At 34.7% G+C, this 17,491-nt stretch overlaps 1 pseudogene; it reads left to right on the forward strand.

Moving 5' to 3' along the window:
• The first annotated feature begins 8,073 nt into the window (after nucleotides 1-8,073).
• On the forward strand, nucleotides 8,074-8,531 carry LOC129006438 (myosin light polypeptide 6-like; annotated as a pseudogene).
• Nucleotides 8,532-17,491: the final 8,960 nt, after the last annotated feature.

Raw genomic sequence — 17,491 nt, forward strand, 5'->3', positions numbered from 1 at the left:
TATTCCTATCAAACCACCAATGACATTCTTCACAGAATTTTAAAAAATTCTAACATTCATGTAAAACCAAGAAAGAGCCCAAATAGTCAATGCAATCTTAAGCAAAAAGAACAGAGCTGAGGCCATCAGGTTGCCCAACTTCAAACTACGTACAAGGCTACAGTAACCAAAACAGCATGGTACTGGCAGAAAAACAGACACATAGACCAGTGGAACAGAATAGAGAGCCCAGAAATAAAGCTGAACACCTACAACCATCTGACCTGTGATGAAGTCTGTAAAAACAAGCAATGGAGAAAGGACTCTCTCCTATTCAATAAATGATGCTGCAAAAACTTGCTAGCCACATGCAGAAGATTAAAACTGGACCTCTTCCTCACCCCATATACATAAACCAACCCAAGATGAATTAAAGGCTTAAATATAAGACCTAAAACTATAAAACACCTAGAAAATAACCTAGGACATAGTATTCTTGACATAGGACCTGGCAAAGATTTCATGATGAAGATGTCAAAAGCAATTGCAGCAAAAACAAAAATTGGGTCATGTGCGGGAACTCATGCCTATAATCCCAGCACTTTGGGAGGCTGAGGTGGGTTGCTTGAGCCCTGGAGTTTGAGACCAGCCTGGGCAACATGATGAAACCTCACATCTACAGAAAATACAAAAATTAGTCGAGCGCGGTGGTGCATACCTTTAGTCCCAGCTGCTCGGGATGTGGAGGTGGGAGGATTGATTGAGCCCAGGAGGTCAAGGCTGCAGTGAGCCATGATTGTGTGACTGCACTCCAGCCTGTCTCAAAAAAAAAACAAAAAATCGACAAATGAGACCTAATTAAACTAAAGAGCTTCTTTCTGCACAGCAAAAGAAGCTATCAACAGATTAAACAGACAATCTACAGAATGGGAGAAAAGATTTGTAAATTATGCATCTGACAAAAGTATCATATTCAGAATTATAAGGAACTTAAGTTTACAAGCAAAAAACAAATAAAAAATGGGCAAATGGCATGAAAAGATACTTCTCAAAAAAAGGCATATACAGCTAGTGCGGTGGCTCACACTTGTAATCCTAGCATTTTGGGAGGCCAGGGCGAATGGATCACCTGAAGTCAGGAGTTCGAGACCAGCCTGGCCAACATGGTGAGGCCCCATCTCTACTAAAAATACCAAGAATTAGCCTGTAATCCCAGCTACTCAGGAGGCTGACACAGGAGGATTGCTTGAACCAGGGAGACAGAGGTTTCAGTGAGTCGAGATCGCACCATTGCATTCCAGTGTGGGCAAAAAGAGTAAAACTCCATCTCAAAAAAAAAAAAGAAAAAAAAAGACACACATGGCCAACAAGCATACGAAAAAAAGCTCAACATCACTAGTCATTAGAGAAATGCAAATCAAAACCACAATGGGGTACCATCTCATACCAATCAGAATGGTTATTATTAAAAAGTCAAAAAATAACAGATGTTGGCAAAGTTGTGGAGAAAAGGGAACACTTACACACTGCTGTTAGGAATGTAAATTAGTTCAGCTAATGTAGAAAGCAGTTTTGCAATTTCTCAAATAACTTAAAGTGGAATTATCATTCAATCAAGCAATCCCCATTATTGGATATATACCCAAAGGAATATAAATGGTTCTACCATAAAGATACATGCACCATTCATCACAGCACCATTCTCAATAGCAAAGACATGGAATCAATCTAAATGCCCATCAATGATAGACTGGATTCAGAAAATATACTACATATATGCCATGGAATACTATGCAGCCATAAAGGAGACTGAGATCACGTCCTTTGCAGCAATATGGATGGAGCTGAAGGCCATTATCCTAAGTGAATTAACACAGGAAGAGAAAACCATATATCACATTTTCTTACTTATAAGTGAGAGCTGAATATCCCGTACGTAAGTGTATAAAGAAGGAAACAACAGATTCCAAGACCTACTTGAGGACTGATTGTGGAAAGAGAGTGAGGATCCAAAAACTATCTATCGAGTACTATGCTTATTACCTGGGTGATGAAATAATCTGTACATCAAACTTCATGACATGAAGTTTACTTATATAACAAACCTGCACATGTATCCTTAAACCTAAAAAAAGGATTTTTTAAAAAAGTGTTAACCAAATACACACAGTATCCTGAACTAATCTTAGGACAGAAAAAGTGTATTATTGGAAAAACTGACAAAATGTAAATAATGCATTTAGTTTTGTTATCAGTATTTAGCAATTTAATTTTTAGTGTTGATAATTGTTATATGATAAGTATGTAAGTTTTACATTGGGTGAAGCTGGGTTAAAGGAATAGGGAAATTTTCTGAACTGTCTTTATAACTTTTCTATAAATCTAAAATTATTTCAAAATAAAATGACAAAACAAAGTAAACATAGATTCTAAATTTTCTGCTCTTATTCTCTCACATAAAATAAGGTTCTATATTTATTATACAGACATATTTCATAATTTTTTTTCCAAATTAAAATTAAGAAAATCAGGAATCAAAGACAATAAATATGATTTCTTCAAAATATATTTTTTCAGTTCTGTCATTTTTCCTCAATATTCTGACATTTTCACACTGACGTTTCCATTAATTGTAAAGGAAATACATGTATCAAGTTTATAAAAATAAAGCCTGTTCACACTTTAATTCATAAGCTGAGCATGTATTATCAATCAACATATTTCTAAAACTCATTTTACATGCTGAAGTGATAAATATTTCATAACTGCTTTTATTTAACATGGTTTGGAATAATAGTCTGCTGATTAGTTGAAAGAGAGGTAAATAAAAAAAAGCATGTACATTAAACACTTTATCTTGTCAAAATATAAATGTACTTTGATTCTGCAAATTTAGGAGTGTATTCAAGGCCTCTTCTTTGTGCAGACCTGCATTTAGATACCCGCATAATGCATATTCATAATAGTCTGTGATATCTGTTTCAATTTATTCTATATGAGTAATCCACAGATAACATTGGAATATTCCTTTATATGTCCATACATTTTCCTACTAGTTGAATCACTCATCCCAAATTTGACAGAAATGTCTTAACAACCCTTGTTCATTTAGTTTTTAAAAGTATTTAACTTATTTCTTCATTGAAGCAATTCTTTTTTTGGAGTCACATTGTATCTTAACATAATATATAGTTGAGTTATCAATTACAGGTAACTGCTGGAAAGACAGGTGACTGCTGGTGAGTACACGAGTCAACATGCAGAACTAGCAGTGCTCAGGCTCAAATGAATGACCTATTCAGGACGCTGTTATGGCCATAACTTAATGTGATTATGTGAGAAAGGAAAAACCTCAGTTAATCCACTGAACTGTTTAACTGAATCTCAGTTAAGGGGCTAGACCTTAAAAACTTTCACATGACACAGATAAACAAAGAATTTTGATAGAAATATTGCTTTACCTACCCTATCTTTATACTTTTCTTCTCACAAGTAACTGTAATCAGTTTGATATGTGTCCTATATTTTTCCAGTGAAGATGAGCACACACAAGACACAAATACATTTGTCTATTAATTTTCATACAAACAGAACATAAATTATATATATTATTTTAAACTTTTGAACATTTTAATTAAATTGCTAGGAAGAGGTTTTATTTGTAGTTGAGTATAAGTCAGTACTAAACATTATCCAATTATTTTTGCAATAAAAATATGGGCAGGAAAGATGAATGATAGAATGAGATTGAGAAAAAAGGAAATAGAAAAGGGAAATAGACACTACTGAAAAATAACAGACACTATTTTTCAATAGACACTACTGAAAAATAAAATTGCCTGAAATTATGTAGTTGGATGAGTGAGAAAAAAATCATCTAGAATAAATACCAAGTTTCTAATTTGGGTAACTGGATAGATAGTTACGTGTGTATGAGAAAATTGGATGGTTTTGTTGAGGAAAAGAATTTATATTTTCCCCATATTGGATTTTATATGCTTTTGTCATATGCAGGTGGAGGCAGTCTGAGAAATAAGAGAGACCTATGGACTATTGTTATAGCTATAAAATTTAGAAATCCTTTTGTCCACTGCACAATGTTTTTGTGAGGGTCTTTGTAAAATGCTTTAAATTTTTGCTACCCAGTGTTGATAGTATTCTTCTGATCAAATTAACTAATGGTCTTCTTAAAAGATAAGTAAGTTTAGTTTTACATTATAGGTATAGCAAACAGGTTAAACATCAAGAGCCATGCTTTTGAAAGTTCAAAAATTAGGCGTGTGATTTTAATGCACTTTTACAATACTTTTATTTAGATTATTTCACCATGTTATAAATACTTGAAATAATTTGCAGTAAAATATGTTACTTTTGAATAGCGCGGACAAAATCCAGAGACTCAAAATATCAATCAACCTGTTGATGCCCCAGTTTTCTGAATTTTACTATTAACACCAACCTCATTCCAGCAAAACCAAACTATATACACATACACATACATTTGCATACATGCATGCATACATACATGCATGCACACACATACACACATAGTCCTTGAGTATTTTTTATTGTTTCTCTATATAACTATTTGTTTATTCAGAAACATTAATTGCCATCTACAGGAACTGAGATCTACTATATACAGTAATTGCCCTGCAATGATAGTTTAGAATCATCAGTGAACAGAGCAGAAATGATTGTTGTGGACCAGGCAATGTAAGGCAACTACTCATTCCACTGATTTTCATTTAAGCCTTTGCTTGTCTTAGCAAAAATATTGTTTAATCTATTTCATGTGTGAAGAATCTAATTTAACATCAATATTCTCAGTAAATCTTTGATTCAGACTGGTATTCTTATATTACAGAAGAGCTTTCTACAGACCTAAAAACAACGAAATCTGCAGAAAATAATAAACTTACATATTTACTGTGTTATGTGCTTAAAGGCAATTAGGCACTGGACTAAGCATGCAATTTCTCACAACAACTCTATGGTATAGGCACTTTTTAATTGTCTTAATTGTGATGGAAATTAGGTTCAGAAAGTTAGGTAAATTAACTAATGTCACACATATTGTATAAGTGGTGTGGTTGGGTGATACAACTCTAAGCAGTGTTCTCTTATTGACTATACATACTGCCTCTGTATGTAAGTTTTGTGGAAGAAAACCTTAAAACCTTTTTGTTGTCTTCTATTCAGAGAAATATAGCTATTTTTTTCATGACTACACAAAGGAAGGAGAGAAAAAATATGAGTAGAGTCATTGAGAAATGTATAAACAAATCGAGGTGATTTGCAGGAAAATTCAATTAGGCATATTAATTTAAAATGAAAACTTTGAATAATTTGTATTTTTAAAAATAATTGTTTTGTGAGATTAAGCCTTCATGTTTTTCAATCTTTTTCACTCTATCAATTATCAAGGTTCACTTGGTGATGATAAGAAGTGCTGAAGTGGCTGACAGTAAATCAACATTGCCTCATGTACTGTATATTTCAAGGTGATGAATTATAGGCTGAGCAATCATGCTGATCACTGAATATCACCACTGATTGGCTAGGGTTGGTCCAAAGTCATCCAAATATCTTTGAACATTAATCAGTGTATATCTCATAGGTTTAGAGATGAAAAGAATGCTGCCGATAATGAATAATCATCTTAGGTATTGACTATTGAAATTTATCAGTGGAAAAAATAAAATAAAATAAAATGAATATCTGAGAAAATTACTGCAATATACCATTATTAATTGTCTTCTGTTTAGTCCAGAGTTTTATTCCTGGAAACTTTTAAAGACATATATTACAGGTGAACAGAATATAAATAAAATTCTAAAATGTTTAACCTCCATTTAATTTTTCAATTTAAAAAATTCAGATATTATTTACACACAGTGAAATGCACAGATTGTAATAGAAATGTTCAGTAAGTTTTAACAAATATATATATATATATATGTATATGTAAGATATTAGTATAACCACTATCAGAGTCAACATATGGGCTATTTCCATTACCCCACAAAATTTCCTGGTGCCCTTTTGGAGTCAATCCACCCCTCCTTCCTATTCTTCTCCATCTCCACTATGAACCCTTGTCCCAGGCAACCACTGTTCTAATTTTTTATCAAGTTAGATTAGTAATGCCTGCAGCCATAACTGAAAAATTTAATTTTCATTGTTTTGTGTCTGGCATTATTTACCCAGTATGAGTTTTGGAGATTAATCCATACTTCAAGCCTCAGTAGTTTGTTCTTTTTTATTGTTGAATATTTTTTCATTCTATTAATATACCACAATTTGTGCTTGATCCCATCAGTGGCCATCTGGATTTTCAGTTTAGATTTACCATGAATACATCCACTGAGATCTTTCTTGTAAAACTAATATTGTGTATATACATTTTTATTTATTTTGCTTAAATATCTAGAAGTGGAATTACTGGGTTATATGGTTAATGTATGTGTAAATTTATAAGAAACTTCAAAATAAGATCATCCTCAAGATACATAATCATCTGATTCTCCAAGGTCTAAATGGAAGAAAAAATGTTAAAGGCAGCTAGAAAGACAGGTCAGGTCACTTAGAAAAGGAAGCCCATCAAACTAACAGCAAACTCTCAGCAGAAATTCTATAAGCCAGAAGAGATTGGGGGCCAATATTCAACATTTTTAAAGAAAAGAAATTCCAACCCAGACTTTCATATCCACCCAAACGAAGCTTCATAAGCAAAGAAGATATAATATCCTTTTTAGATAAGCAAGTGCTGAGGGAATTCATTACCACCAGATGTGCCTTACAAGAGCTCCTGAAGGAAGCACTGAATAAGAAAAGGGAAGACCGCTACAAGGCACAAAAAAAACACACTGAAGTACACAGACCTATGACACTACAAAGCAACTACTTGAACAAGTCTGCAAAATAATCAGGTAACACCATTAAGAAAGGATAAAATCCACATATGTCAATACTTAACCTTAAATATAAATGGGCTAAATGCCCCCAATTAAAAGGCACAGAATAGCAAGCTGGATAAAGATCAAGACCCATTAGTATCTTTCATACAATGACACACAGGCTTAAAATAAAGGAATAGAGAAAACTTTACCAACCAAATGGAAGACAGGAAAAATCAGAGGTTACAATCCTAGTTTCAGATGAAACAAACTTTAAGCCAACAAAGATAAGAAAAGACAAAGAAGGGCATTACATAATCGTAAAGGGTTCAATCCAACATGAAGTTCTAACTATACTAAATATACATGCACCCAACACAGGAGCACCCAGATTCATGAAGCAAGTTCTTAGAGACTTTCAAAAAGACTTAGGCTCCCACACAATGATAGTGGGAGATTTTAACACTCCATTTACCATATTAGACAGATCATCAAGACAGAACACCAACAAAGATATTGAGTAGCTGAATGCAGCATTTGATCAAATGAACCTGATAGACATCTATAAACTCTCCACCCAAAAAACCAAAATATAGTGTCTTCTTATCAGCACATGCACTTACTCTAAAATTAGTCTCATAATTGGTAGTAAAACACTCCTCAGCAAATGCAAAATACCTGAAACCATAACAAACAATCTCTTGGACCACAGTGCAATCAAATTAGAAATCAAATCTAATAAATTATCTCAAAACCATATAATTACATGAAAATTGAATAACCTGCTCCTGAATGACTTTTTGGTAATAATAAAATTAAAGCAGAAATCAAGAAGTTCTTTGAAAGTAATGAGAACAAAGATACAATGTACCAGAATCTCTGGGACATAGCTAAGACAGTGTTAAGAGGGAAATTTATAGCACTAAACGCCCACATCAAAAAGCTGGAAAAATCTCATTAGCAACCTAATATCACAACTAAAAGAATGAGAAAACCAAAAGCAAGCAAATGCCAAAGCTAGCAGAAGACAAGAAATAACCAAGATAAGAGCTGAACTGAAGGAGATAGAGACACGAAAAACCCTTCAAAACAACAACAAATCTAGAGCTGTTATTCTTTTTTCTTATAAAAATTAGTAAGAGATAGACTAATAACACTAGCTAGACTAATAAAAAAGAAAGGAGGAGCAATCAAGATGTGTGGCTTCACCGAGGACCACACTGCAGAGTTCAAGGAGGCCTTCCAGCTGTTTGACTGAACAGATGATGGCAAGATCCTGTACAGCCAGCATGGGGACATGATGAGGCCCCTTGGCCAGAAATTCACCAACACTGAGGTGCCCAAAGTCCTGGGGAACTCTATGAGTGATGAAATGAATGTGAAGGTGCTGAACTTTGAGCACTTTCTGCCCATGCTGCAGATGGTGGTGGCCAAAAACAAGGACCAGGGCACCTATGAGGATTATGTCAAAAGACTTAGGTGTTTGACAAGGAAGGAAATGGCACTGTCATGGGTGCTGAAATCTGGCATGTTCTTGTCACACTGGGTGAGAAGATGACAGAGGAAGAAGTAGAGATGCTAGGGGCAGGGGAAGAGGACAACAATGGTTGTATTAACTATGAAGAGCTCATCCGCACGGTGCCGAATGGCTGAGGACCTTCCCAGTCTCCCCAGAGCCCATGCTTTTCCCTGTGTTGGATTTTTTATCTGTCCTGAAGGCTCCCTAGACTCTCTTGTCATAGCACCTTTCCCATCTTGTCTCTCTTGGATGATTTTTGCCGTCAGCATTCACCAAATAAACTTGCTGTCGGTGCCCCCCCATCTAAAAAAGAGAAAAGATTCAAATAAACACTATCAGAAATGACAAGGGGGATATTACCACTGACTCCCCTAGAAATGCAAACAGTTATCAGAGAATATTATGAGTACCTCTATGCACAGAAACTAGAAAATCTAGAAAAAAATGAAGAAATTCCTGGACATGTACACCCTTCCAAGACAGGACCAGGAAGAAATTGAATCCCTGAACAGACCAATACAAGCTCTGAAATTTAGTTAGTAATAAAAAAATTATGAACCTCCAAAAGCCCAGGACCAGAAGGATTTACAACTGAATTCTACCTGACGTACAAAGAAGAACTGATACCACTCCTCCTAGAATTACTTCAAAAACTGAGGAGAATGAACTTCTCCCTAACTCATTCTATGAAATCAGCATTATCCAGATACCAAAACCTAGCAGAGACACAACAAACAAAGAAAACTTCAGGCCGATTTCTTTGATGAACATAAATGTGAAAATCGTCAACGAAATACTGGCAAATGAAATCACATCAAAAACTTATCCACCATGATCAAGTAAACTATATCCCTGAGATTCAAGTTGCTTCAACATACACAAATCCATCAGTGTGATTCATCAAAGAAACAGAACTAAAGACAAAAATCACGTGATTATCTCAGTAGATGCAGAGAAGGCTTTTGATAACATTCAACAGCCATTCATGCTAAAATCTCTCAAACAACTGGGTATTAACATATCTCAAAATATTTAGATTGGTGCAAAAGTAATTGCAGCTTTTGACATTATCTTTAGTAGCACCAACCTAATAATAAGAGCCATTTATAACAACCCTACAGACATCATACTAAATAAGAAAAAGCTGGAAGTATACTTTTTAAAAACTAGCACATGACAAGGATGCCCTCTCTCACCACTTTTATCCAAAATAGTACTGGAAGTCCTGGCCAGAATAATCAGGCAAAAGAAAGAAATAAAGGGGATTCAAATAGAAAGAGAGGGAGTCAAACTATCTCTGCTTGCAGAGGACATTGTCCTTTATCTAGAAAACCCCATAGTCTCAGCTCAAAAACTTCTTAAGCTGATAAACAACTTCAGCAAAGTCTCAAAATACAAAATCAACGTGCAAAAATCATTAGCATTCCTATACACCAACAACAGTTTAAGCCAATAGCCAAATCAGGAACCCAATCCCATTCACAATTGCCACAAAAAGAATACAATACTAGAAATACAGCTAATTAGGGGGGTGAAAGATCTCTACAAGAAGAACTACAGAACACTACTCAAAGAAATCAGAGATGACACAAACAAATGGAAAAACATTCCATGCTTGATATGGTTTGGCTGTGTCCTCAACCAAATCTCATCTTGAATTCCATGTGTTGTGGGAAGGACCTGGTGGGAGGTAATTTAATCATGGGGGCAAGTCTTTCCCATGCTGTTCTTGTAATAGTGAATAAGTCTCATGAGATCTGATGGTTTTAAAAAGACGCATTCCCCTGCACAAGCTCTCTCATTTTTTGCCTGTCACCATCCACGTTAAGATGTGACTTGCTCCTCCTTGCCTTCCACCAGGATTGTGAGGCTTCCCCAGCCATGTGGAACTGTGAGTCCAATTAAATCTCTTTCTTTTGTAAATTGCTCAGTCGGCAGTATGTCTTTATCAGCAGTGTGAAAACAGACTAATACAGTAAATTGGTACCAATAGAGTGGGGTGCTGCTGAAAAGATACCTGAAAATGTGGAAGGGACTCTGGACCTGGGTAATGGGCAGTGTTTGAAACAGTTTGGAAGGCTCAGAAGAAGACAGGAAAATGTGGGGAAGTTTGGAGTTTCCTAGAGACTTGTTGAATGGCTTTGACCAAAATGCTGATAATGATATGGACCAGGAAATCTAGACTGAAGTAGTCTCAGATGGAGATGAGGAACTTATTGGAAACTGAAGCAGAGGTGACTCTTGTTATGTTTTAGCAAAGAGGCTGGAGGCATTTTGCCCCTTGCCCCTGCCGTAGAGATTTGTGGAATTTCTTTTTTCTTTTCTTTTCTTTTCTTTTCTTTTCTTTCTTTCTCTCTCTCTCTCTCTCTCTCCCTCCCTCCCTCTCCCTCTCTCTCTCTCTCTCTCTCTCTCTCTCTCTCTCTCTCTCTCTCCTTCTTTATTTCTTTCTTTTTCTTTCAGTCTCACTCTTGTCACCCAGGCTGGAGTGCAACGATGCAATCTCGGCTTACTGCAACCTCTGCCTCCCAGGTTAAAGTGCTTCTCCTGCCTCAGTCTCCTGCATAGCTGGGATTACAGATGCACACCAGCATGCTCAGATAATTTTCATATTTTTTGTAGAGACAGGGATTCACCATGTTGGCCAGGCTGGTCTTGAACTCCTGACCTCAGGTGATCCACCCACCTCAGCCTCCCAAAGTTCTGGGATTACAGGCTTGAGCCACTGCACTTGGCCTGTGGAACTTTCAACTTGAGAGAGATGATTTAGGGTATCTAACAGAAGAAATTTATAAGCACCAAAGCATTCAAGAGGTGACTTGGGTGCTGTTAAAGGCATTCAGTTTTACAATGTAAGCAGACCATAAAAGTTTGGAAAATTTGCAAACCGACAATACAATGGAAAAGAAAATTCCATTTTCTGAGGAGAAATTCAAGCTAGCTGCAGAAATTTGCGTAAGTAAGGAGAAGCCACATGTTAATCACCAAGACAATGGGGAAAATGTCTCCAAGTCATGTCAGAGGTCTTCAAACCAGCCCCTCCCATCACAGACCCGGAGGCCTAGGTGGAAAAACGGGTTTCATGGGTGAGGCCCACAGTCCACGTGCTGTGCACACCTAAGGGACTTGGTGCCCTGCATCCCAGCCACTCCGGACATGGCTGAAAGGGGTCAATGTAGAGCTCCAGTCCGTGGCTTCAAAGGGTGCAAGCCCCAAGCCTTGGCAGCTTCCATATGGTGTTGAGCCTGCAAGTGCACGGAAGTCAAGAATTGGGATTTGAGAACCTTTGTCTAGATTTCAGAAGATGTATGGAAATGCCTGGATGCCTATACAGAAGTTTGCTGCAGCGGAAGGGCCCTCATGGAGAACCTGTCTGCTAGGGTGGTGCAGAAGGAAAATGTGGGGTAGGAGCACCCAGATAGAGTTCTTACTGGGTCATTGCCTAGTGGAGCTGTGAGAACAGGGCCACCATCCTAATGACAAAATAATTTGTACAACAAACCCCCATGACACAAGTTTACCTATATAACAAATCTGCCTCTGTTCCCCTGAAGTTAAAGTTAAATAAAAAAATAATAAGAAACTGGTAAACAGTATTCCAAAGTTGTTATATTATTTTACATCCCTGCCGGCAGAGCATGAGAGTCTTGGTTATTCTACAACATAACTGTTGTGGAATATTTAATTTTGTCAGACTTACAGTTTAGCTATTCTGTTGGAAATGTAGTGGTATCTGATTGTGCTTTTACTTTGTATGTTTTTATGACTAATTATATTGAATATGCTTTTATGTGCTAACTGGCTTTTCATATACCTTGATTTTGAAATTCTGGGCAAATATTTTGTTCACTTTTAGTGGGCTGTCTTCCCATTATTATGTAGTAGGAGATTTTTATTTATTATGACTAGGTCCTTTATTAGTGCATATATATCTTCTAATCTGTAACTTTACCACTATGTCTTGCATTGATTTGAAATCTGTTTGCCCACCTCAACCCCCAAATATATTTTTCTTTGTTTAATTCCAGAAGCTTCACAATGTTTTCTTTTATATTTAGGGCCATGATCCATCTCAAGTCATTTTTTGAACACATGTGGGATAAGAATCAAAGGTTTTCTTTTTTTCTTTTAAATACAGATATCCAGCCTTCCAGCACCATTTGTTAAACAGCCTTTCCTTTCCCCACTGAATTGCTTTTGATGTCTTAGATCTATTCCTGGACTCTCTGTTCTGTTCCAACAATCAAATTGTCTACTCTTATGCCAACATCCATGGTAAGTTTTGAAATCACATAGGATAAGTACTGTGATTTTGTACTCCTTATGAAGCTATTTTGGCTTTTTAAAGTGTTTTATATTTCTACATGAATTGTATAAAGACCTTCTCAATTTCTACGAAAAAGGATACAGAGATTTAATTTATATTAAATCAATTTCAATATAATGACATGGTATTTAAAAATTTTTTAAGATCATTATTAATCTTTCTCAGTTATGTTTTATATTTTTTAGGTAGATGTCTAGCGTATCTTTCCTCAAATACACTTCATGTATTTAATTGATTGGATGTGATGTAAATGGTATTTTAAAAATTTTATTTTGTAATTATTCCTTGCTAGTTATAGAGAAACAAAAGATTTTTTTTTCTATTCTTCAACCTCACAATTTTAAACTTATTAATTCAAGTAGACATTTAGATTGCCAAGATTTTCTATGTGTGAAATAATGGAGTCTATAAATGAAGACAGTTCTTTATTTTCCTTTTCAATCATTTTGTCTTTTCCTTATATTTTCTCCCTTATTGTACTTGCAAAGACATCTAATGAAATGTTAAACAGAAGTAATGACAGCAGAATTTTTGCCTGGCTCCCAATCTCAGGGGAAAGTGTCATGTGGCAATATTAGAATGAAATGTTACCTATAGTGTATGTTTCTTTATATTTCACCATTTTTGGGAATTAAGGAAATGTCCCATTTCCAGTTTTTGGCTAATTTTTCTCAAAATAAATGTTGGGCTTTTTCAAATGCTTTTTTTTGCCTCTATTAAAATGGCCATATGATTTTTTTCTTCAGTTATCTTAATTTAACAAATAGTATTGATTTATTTTCTCATATTAAAACAAACATTAAGTCCTGTGATAAATGCTACTTGCTTATAACATATTATCTTATTTATATGTTGCTGGATTGAATTATCTAAATTATTTTAAAGAATTTTGTATGTTCATGAGAGATATTCTTGGTCATTTTTTTCTTGTAATATTTATGTGTTGCTTCAGTATCAGAGTCATGTGGCTCTATAAAATAATTTTTAAAGTATTAACCTTATCTGTATTTGGCCAGGCACGGTGGCTCATGCCTGTAATCCCAGCCCTTTGGGAGGCCAAGGTGGGCAGATCACGAGGTCAGGAGATCGAGACCTTCCTGGCTAAAATGGTGAAACCCTGTCTCTACTAAAAATACAAAAAATTAGCCGGGCATGGTGGCGGGTGCCTGTAGTCCCAGCTACTTGGGAGGCTGAGGCAGGAGAATGGTGGGAACCCGGGAGGCGGAGCTTGCAGTGAACCAAGGTGGCGCCACTGCACTCCAGCCTGGGAGACAGAGAGAGACTTCGTATCAAAAAAAACAAACAAACAAAAATAAAACAAAACAAAAAATTATTAACCCTATCTGTATTTTCTGAAAGAGTTTGTAAAATTGTTATTTTTTTCTTCCTTAAATGTTGAATTTAGTTCCCCTCTGAAGCCATATTAACCTCAACTTTTCTTTGTGGGAAGATTTTAAACTACAAATTTAATATTCTTAAAAATATACGGCTCTTCTAATTTTCTATTTCTTTCAATGTAAGTTTGATAATTTGTCTGTAAGGATTGTGCCAATTTTATATGTTATTAAATATTATTGACAAAATGTTGTTCATAATATTCTTTTATTTTTCTTTTGTTAGCTTTAGAATCTGGAGGGATCCATTCTCTTTCAGTCTTGAAACTGATAATATGTGTTTTCCTTCTTAATTTCTGCATCCAAGTAGCTAAGTTTTATTCCAATAATATAAACCTTTTTAAAGAAACCATTTCTGGTTTTGTTGATTTTATGTATTGTTTGACCATTTTCTCTTTAAATGTTTTCTGCTCTTAACTTCCTTCCTCTTGCATTTATTTTACTATCTTTTTCTACTTTCTTAAGAGGAAGCTTAGATCATCAATTAAAAAATTTTGTTTTCTATGACATTTTAAATCTCTAATATTCTCTGTAAGCACTATTTTAGCTGTGTTGTACAAATATTGGTATGTTGTTGTTTTGTTTTTATTTAATTAAAATATTTTAAAAATTTTTTTGAGATTTACCTTTTATCATGGGATTTTTAGAATTGTGTAGCTTAATTTGAAAATATTTGGGGATCTTTTTATTTTTTTTGATTAGTGAGACATTCTATGACACAGTATATGAAATATTTTATTGAATATCAATTACTCTGGAAACAAATGTATATTCTGCATGTGTTCAGTTTATTGTCTCGTAAATACTAATTTGGCTGGCAGTGGTGTTCAAACTTTCCATATCCTTTCTAATCTTCTGTCTACTTTCGCAACTATAAGCATACCTCACAGACACTGGGATTTTGGTTTCAGACCACCACTATCAAGCAAATAGTGCAATAAATTAAGTTACATGAATTATTTGGTTTTTTTTAGTGTATATAAAAGTTATGGTTATACTCTACTATAGTCTATTAAGTGTGCAATAGTATTATGTCCAAAAATTTATATACCTAAATTTTTTAAATACTTTACTGCTAAAAAAAATCCAACAATAATCTGAGCCTTCAGTGAGTTATAATCTTTTTGCTGGTAGATGGTCTTGCCCTGATGTTGATGGCTGCTGGCTGATCAGAATGATTGTTGCTAAAGACTGGGGAGGCTGTGGTGATTTCTTAAAATCAGTTGATAGTGCAGTTAGCCACATAGATTGATTCTTCCTCCCACAAACAATTTCTCTGTAGCATGTGATGCTGTTTGACAGCACTTTATCCACATTAGAACCTCTTTAAAGACTAGAGTCAATCCTCTCAGACCCTGCTGCCACTTCTTTACCAACTAAGGATACAGAGTATTTTAAATACTTTATTATCATGTCAACAATGTTCACAGCAACTTCACCAGGAATAGATTCCATATTAAGATATCACTTATTGGCTTACCCATTAGAAACAACTCCTCATCAATTCATTAATATGGTATATTATATTTATTGATTTTTAAAAAATGTTAAACCAAACTTGAAATCCTGATTAAGCCCCACATTTTGTTCTATAATGGTGGAGTAACTTCTCCTGCCTCATGGGTAAAAACAGAAGTCAGCCGTTTAAAATGCATTCGGCTAAAAGTTACATAGCTTTGACATGTTTCAATTTCTTTCTTACTTAAAAACAACAAACTAAAAAACTAAACCTTTCCCTCACATCTGTGCTTTACCATGTTTTGTACCTCACTCTGTTTAAAATTATCTTTCCATATTTGCCTATTGAAATATTATTTGTCTTTTAAGATACACCCAGAATAAAACAAACCTCCTAATTTCTTTCTTTATTATCTCATTCTGAAATGTTTTTTCATATCTGAGAATTCTTGGCTTATGCTTGTGCTACTCTTGAAATCATATAACTTGTTGTCTTGTTTTGTGTTTATGTATATTTTTGCCATTTTTTAGCTGCCTTTTGGGCCCTGTAGTTTTCCACTTTATCCAACATCTCATCCTCTGTCTTATGTTAATAAAATTCCTTTTTACTTCTCAGGGCAGCACTCTGATAATCCTTTGAATAGCAAGGATGGATATGAGATTCAAATTAATCAGGATATTCAGTATCTTTGGACATAAAAATTGGTATAATGATAGACAACACGTGACCTAGGTAGTGCTCAGCATTAGTTTCTCAGGGCCGAGATGATGAATATTAAACTTGCCATTGGGTCATCACAGTAACCACCCAAATTAGGCAAAGAGTGTTGGAAGCAGAGCTCTGAGACAGAAATCAAGAATCTTTAAAAAAAACATCATTTGCGCTCCTTATTCTATGTATGTCTGAAGCCAGATGCACTTCTCTCATCTAAGCTGAAAAATTTTCCTGCTTTTGTGTTTTGGCCTAACAAATTTGTTTTAGGCTTTTACATTTATAGATGTAGAGTTCAGAGTTAAAAATTTGAGGCCTTTTTCTTTTTTTTTTTAATACACAAATAGTATTTAACATAGGATATACGTATTATATATTAGAAAATATATGTTTAATATTTCTGAATGAGAAAAATATATTCACTTAAATTAGGGAGAGGAAATCATGTGTGCAAAATACTATTTAACACTGTCTCTTATCAATATCTTGAAATTCAAGCATTAGTCCAGCAAATCACATTTAAGATTTTCCTATACCAAACTCCTTACTAAGAGGAATTGTAGACATTACTCTTTAAAATATGACTCTCTATGTTTTATATAGTATGTTCTTCAAAGTCACATACTGCCTCTAGCTAACTGATAGTGCTGTCTTGGAATAAAGAGCATTTGGCTCATTTTCATGTACTTCTTTTTATGCCACTTTCTAAATGACAACATCTATATTTGGGGGAGTTATGTGTTTTCAGATTGTATACAGTGATTTGGAAGGAAGCTAGAGGCTAAATTCTTTATCATCAAATCAATGTTATTATTTCTTATAATTCAGTTAAATGATTTTCAATATTTTAGTTAAGATATAGTTTGCTGTATATGCATGCAAACATATATGGCAAACAGTACCTATTATTTTGAGAGCATTTATTTCACTTTGAATGAAATGCATTGACTCAATATTTCTGGAGTTGCCTTAATGCAAGCATTAAGTCATATTATTAGAAGTTTTATAAATTAGGCCAGGTGCCAAATGTGAGTTTTCAGAAATGAAACCCCCCATTCTTATTCTTATAGTAAATATAAATCAGAATTGAGGCTGAGAGCAAGATACACTATACATGTAAGGAATTAAGGCTTCCAATATTGATTGTTATTGAATACTATAATAAATCTGAAAAATCTAATCTATTTGGCAACAATTAAATTAATC

The sequence above is a fragment of the Pongo pygmaeus genome, chromosome 8 (genome assembly GCF_028885625.2).
Source record: "Pongo pygmaeus isolate AG05252 chromosome 8, NHGRI_mPonPyg2-v2.0_pri, whole genome shotgun sequence".
NCBI lineage: Eukaryota > Metazoa > Chordata > Mammalia > Primates > Hominidae > Pongo > Pongo pygmaeus.